This window comes from Microtus ochrogaster, linkage group LG10 (assembly GCF_000317375.1).
Source record: "Microtus ochrogaster isolate Prairie Vole_2 linkage group LG10, MicOch1.0, whole genome shotgun sequence".
Classification (NCBI taxonomy): Eukaryota; Metazoa; Chordata; class Mammalia; order Rodentia; family Cricetidae; genus Microtus; species Microtus ochrogaster.
The window spans coordinates 15147212-15153647 of record NC_022035.1 but is presented as its reverse complement, the minus strand read 5'-3'; positions in this window follow the sequence as shown (position 1 = coordinate 15153647).

The following is a 6436-nucleotide window of genomic DNA, read 5'->3' as shown; positions in this document are numbered from 1 at the left end:
AGAGAGAGAGAATGTATGTGTGTGTGTGTGTGTGAGAGAGAGAGAGAGAGAGACAGAGAGAGAGAGAGACAGAGAGACAGAGAGACAGAGAGACAGAGAGAGAGAATGTATGTATGTGTGTGTGTGTGTAGGTATGTGTGTGTAGGTACATGCACTAATGTGTGCACGTGACTAGGTCAGAAGGGGTTATTGGGGACTTTTTCACTATCTATATATCCCCTTTAGACAGGTCTCTCACTGGAACTGGCGTTCTTCTTTTTACTTATACTGGCCAGGAAGCCCCAGTGGTCCTCTTATCTCCATTGTCCATCACTGCCCTTACAAGTCCCCGTGGCCATGTCCAGCTATTAAAGTGGTTACTGGGTGTCCAGTAAGTATTCTTCTCTAGTGAGACACTTCTTCAGCCCTCATCCTACCATCTTTTTCTTTTATAATCTCCTATATTCCTTCTACTATTTAGAAACCTTAGGAATTCACCAATAAATTCTCTAAAACTACACTTTAAAAAAAGTAAATCTATCCTGATCATTTCCAGCAATAAAGCCATATCTCTCTAGTCCATCTCTTTAAAATGATACACAAGATGAAAATATACCTTTGATTTGACAAAATGGAATAATTGTTATCATGGCTACTTAGAATATGTTCATTCTAGTAGTGTCCTAAATGTTTTACCCACAGAAATTGGATGATATAATTACAGAATCATGACATACTCTCAATTCATATGCTAGATTGCCAATTTCTAAAGTTTGGATAAGTGGGAATCACAATCATTACCCGACAGTCTGTTGGGAAACAAACTGGACTACACAAGACAGTGCACAACAGGTCTCAAATATTATTTCCTCATCAAACTGATTATATGATACTAGTCAGCTTGGTTATGCTATCAGAACATTACATTATTAAGAATTTATTTATCACTGCATATTGCATGTTTGTGGAACAAAAATTAAGGAGTCAATGAGATTGATACCACAACTATATCTGTGATCATCAATTGCCTTCAAGCCAAACATATGACAGAAAGATATTTAGTAAGTCTAAGAAGGTTGTAGTCTCACATCATTTTAAATCATTTAATTGTGAGTGTAGCTGGACTTATAATAAGCACTTACATTCTAATCAGCACTGATTGGTGTAAAGATCAGTTGTATCTTTACTTTTAGATGTAAATCATATTTCTCTCTGTCTCTCTCTGTCTCTGCCTCTCTGTCTCTCTGTCTCTCTGTCTCTCTGTCTCTCTCTCTCTCTCTCTCTGTCTCTCTCTCTATCTCCCTCACACACACACACACACACACACACACACACACACACACACACAAACTCATATATATAGAAAGAAAGAGATAGGCTAATATTCAGCCTAAAAAGTTAAATGCATATCAACAATCAGACTGATTTAGCAATAACATCATATAATAAGAAAACAAATATACATTTGTTTAAACTTAACAATAAGAATTATAAGAAAACTGGAGAAAAAATAGGGAACATAAATCAGTTACCTACACAGATTGGAATACAAAAAAATCACAATAATCACTGTTCCATGTTTTTTAATGTTCATTGAAATCTTCACGTAAGCCCTAAATCACTCAACTGGCTTACAGAAGAATGTTCTGAACTTTGACTTTAGTCAACTCAATAGCTCCGGCTCACTTATCCCAATCCATTTGTCTATAACCAATGCAAATTCTTTAAAAATAAACTGTATATTCCTATATCTTCCTCAAATGTATTATAAAATGTTCTTGATTTCTAGATCTACCAGACTCATTACAACTATCTAGACTGTTGTTTCTAGTTGATGAGTCATGACAAAAGAAAACATACCAAACAAAAACAAAAACCCACAAGACAACAACAAAACAACAAAACAAAAACAAAAGCAAAAACAAACACTTGTAATTCAGAGGACACTTGGTCTCAAGAGCACATACACAAATACATACAAATATATGAACATATTGCTTTTAGGTGATTCAAGGAGCAGAAAATATGCACTCATATTACATATGTACTTGTATATAAATAGTAAAATAATTATTTCATGTATATAGTTTTGAATATATTTAAAGATGTCCAATTAAACACTTTGTTTAATGTGTTCTCCCATGACTTATATTATGTCTTTCCTACTGTTTAATAATTTCTACATTTTGATTTAAAATACTGAATCAGTGCCTTTTTTTTTCCATAAAACTTATTGGCACTTGTAGTTTTATGAAACAGTCTAGTTTCAGTATTATTATTATAGGAAAATAAAAAGAGGAGACAGATAAAGAAACGCTTTATCAGTGGTGCAGGTAGAGTGTTCACATTTATTGAATAAATTCATATTCTTATGTGGGCACAGTTCATAATACCCTCTTAAATTACAGTAATAACAAAGATCCTTGATCACAAATCAATAGAAATTATTCTGTAATAATTAGAAACCTTGAGATATTGTAAAAGAATTGTTAAGCATGACAGAGACACAAAGCATGACATGTTGTTAGCAAACTGGTGCTGATAGACTTGCTTGATACAAGAGTTGTAGAAATTTACCACTTAAAAGAAAATATTTGTAAAATTCAATAAAACAAAGCATAACAAAATGAGGTATTCTTATTATTGTATATGCTATTTCTTCTTGAGACTGGAAGCATAATAGATCTGTTTATACCAGTATCATCACTGGCATATGATGTGCCTTAGGTTATAATGTTGTGACAGCTACACTGTCACTGGGTAATAGAAATTTAAGGCTTGCTCTAATTTCAAAGGAATACCTATATATACATAGTCTATCAATGGCTGAAATGTTCCACAAGGCATGGCTCTATTTGTGTTGGTCCATTCCTAGACTGTCTCTTCTGTTGCATTCATTTAGGAGTCTGTATTTTTCTGTTAATGGAATTACTTGCTAGTTGAAAGTTTATATAAGTCACTCTCTTACAGTATCCTGGGAACTAAATTGGGTGAGATAAGTCTTGAGAATTTGTCTTATTGTAAAATTTACATTTTCTATTATCTTACCTTTGGGATTCCTACATTATTTTGTAAGTAATATCTACAAATCCTACATGGAAATTTAACGAGGAAAGCATATAGTTTGTACTTTGAGTGACTTGACACTTTAGGAATATTAGTTCTCATCAAAGCAATTGTCTATCCACCCAGATCATCTTTAGTCAACCATATAAATATTTTATAGTCTCCTAAATAAAAATATTGAATGCTTATATTAGAGTTATAAGCATTCTAATTTTGATGTCTTGATAAGATTTTTTTTAAATTTCATATTTAATGCAGATATTCTTGATGTGAATGTACAAAAATGATGCATATTTTGACAAAATAAACATACTGATATTTTTCTTGTATACTTACTGGAGAAATTCCTACATAGATAATATTGTTTACTGTAAATAAAGAAAAAATATTTTCCCTTATTTTTAATGCATGGTCTTTCTTGTCTTACTACATTAGCTAAGTCAACCCACAATGGAAGAAAATTTGTTTTCTCTTGCCTAATCTTTGGGTATGTGATAGTTTTATGTGTAAATTTGAAAACATTTACCCAAGCTAACTGGGTAACTATTTACCCAAGCACTGATTTGGGGTGTTATTGTGAAGTTGTTGTGTGAGTATGACTAACACACTGACTTTATGTAAAAGGGATTCTTTTAAATTATCTCATGGGACTTGATGTAGTCTTGGAAGACTTTCAGACAATTGAGATTTCCCAGAAAAAGAACAAATTATGTCTATAAACTGTACCATCAACCCAAGCAACAACTTCTCTAATCTGTCTTTTCCAACAGCGGCCCCAATTGGGCATACATTCTTAGATAGTCTCCTCAATTTCATAACTTATGTTATGATATCTATCTATCAATCTATCCTTTTTATCAGAGATCCATAATAGTTTCTTTAGTGTTGGGAACCTAATGGATGCCACAAATATAGAATCTCCTTTATGTATTCTATCATTAATACTGTGTTATGTTCAGGTTCTCAATTTCACCATTTACTATATATTTTTGAAGAGTTTCAATCTATGCTTTGCTTTGTAAGTTTTGATTTTATATTGCTTTAGGTTCAACATTATTCAGTGTGTATTTTTACGCCTCAATCTATTATTTTTCTATATGCAAGTCAAGTAGAAGCAAATATTGAAAATGCAGTATTGAGTTCTGACTGGCATATTACACCAAAATGGCCAATTTATAGGGAATGCAATTTTATCTTAGCTGTGTTCAGAACCAGTTTCCAGTAAAGAGATTGTGACTGTTGTTACCCAGGCCTTACCACAAAAGTTAATATGTATCAAACAAATAAATACATCACAATGAATGATAAAAAACAAATAATTATAATCAACTGATATATTATTTAAATTTACCAGCATATGCTATATGCTTTAAAGTAAAATATTAAGTTATGCTTTGTAAAATGTTTTAGCATCTGTCAAGATAATACATCCCTAGAATATATTCATATTTCATGGAAAGGAGCAACAATTGACTGTTGCTTGTTTATTGCTTTAATTTTAAACGAAACATATTTAATTTAATTTACTATACATACTTTTTGCTATGCAAGAATTCTTTCTATCAGTGTTTCCATTTATATGTTAGAATGAGATCCTAATAATTGATTGTTCCTCGGATTTATTAATACAAAACTAATCAGCATAGGAAAATGACAATATGTAACTCAAAAGAAGAGGACTAAGAATCTGTTTCATTATTCTTACATATTTTAAACTGTAATTAGTGACTTATTTTTCTTATTAAAAGTTTAGCTTCAAAATAGCAACATTTTAATGATGCATATGCATTCTCAATAATCACACATATTTTCATAGTGATTTCTACTTTGTTAGCACAGCAAAGTTAGTACAGAGACAAGTGTAGCCCTGGATGTCCTGAAACTCACTCTATTGACCAGCCTGTCCTAAAATTCACTCTGTAGACCAGGCTGGCCTGGAGCTCTGGAATTTAGAGATCTGCCTGGCTCTGTCTGTGTACTGCTGAGATTAAGGGCATGTGCCTTCATACCTGACTCACACCTTTAAATCCTAATGTCAAATTTAAAAGGTATTTTCTTACTATTCTACTACACAAAACACTAAAACTATTATTTTATACATCGTGACATGTATTTTCTGTGGAAGACAGTTTATCAGGTTTGACTGACATATTAAATATTTTTTCTTAATTATACATTCTGCTAATTTCTTTTTGTTTAAAATGCAGATATACTATGGTCTCCTGATTGCATCGCAAGAGATTCTATGTAGCATAAAAAAAATCAGGTCAGGGCCGGGCGATGATGGCGCACACCTTTAATCCCAGCACTCGGGAGGCAGAGGCAGGCCGATCTCTGTGAGTTCGAGACCAGCCTGGTCTACAGAACTAGTTCCAGGACAGGCTCGAAAGCCACAGAGAAACCCTGTCTTGAAAAGTCAAAAAAAAAAAAAAATAAGGTCAATAGTATACAGCATTCTCTCATGGAGGATCATGGCGTGAGTATTACAGGCCTGTTCTTTGACACCTTTAAAGCTTCTTAAGTTGACTACCAGATAAGTTTTGCATATACCAGAAACAGTCTTGCTTAGAGAGCACCCTTGTAGCTTGTACATCTATATTCTCAAATATATTCATATCTGCTCCACTCACATTCACATTAATCTCAATCAATCAAATTTAAATAAAATATAATCTCATTTCATATTATGTGTTAAAGAAAGCAATATTCAGTTCTTCAATTTACCAACACGTTTCACTGTTTGTATGATGCTTACGACTCTCTGACAGTTTATTCTAACCTTCTTCAGAATATAAATAATATGCATGCCTGATAAAAAGCAGTAAATATATTGCTGGTGTTTGTTCTCCTTTTGATCATTATTGGAGGCCCTCATTCCTCTATCCATGTGATTTCTCACTTTCCATGAAGACCAGTCTGCACACATCTTGTTTATTACATCTGTTCGTTGTACCACTTTTCCCTTGCAATTGAAGTGACCCCATGCTGTTTTGTTCATCATGGTTTCTAAGCTGACAAAATCCACTACTAATGACTCTAGTTATCACCCATATGGAGTGGGTAATCTGGAAAAGAAATTAAAAATGATTACGCATGGAGAATAAAGAAATAATGATGTTATTGCATACTGCTCCTAAACGCTTCTTTCATTTCTACTTAAACTCTGATAGTGAAGACAATAACAAAGTGATGTAAATTCTTTGGGTTGAACAGGAGGCAACTAGGGCTATCATTCAAAGAGCCATTATAAACTAGACAAAGCATATTTGATATTTATGATGAAACAAAATTCTGGACTCATGTTTATTTTTGTGAGTTTCCTGCATGGGTTTTGTCTGCTTTTTCTATCTCTGTCTCTGTTTCTCTCTTTTTCCCTCCCTCCCTCCCTCCC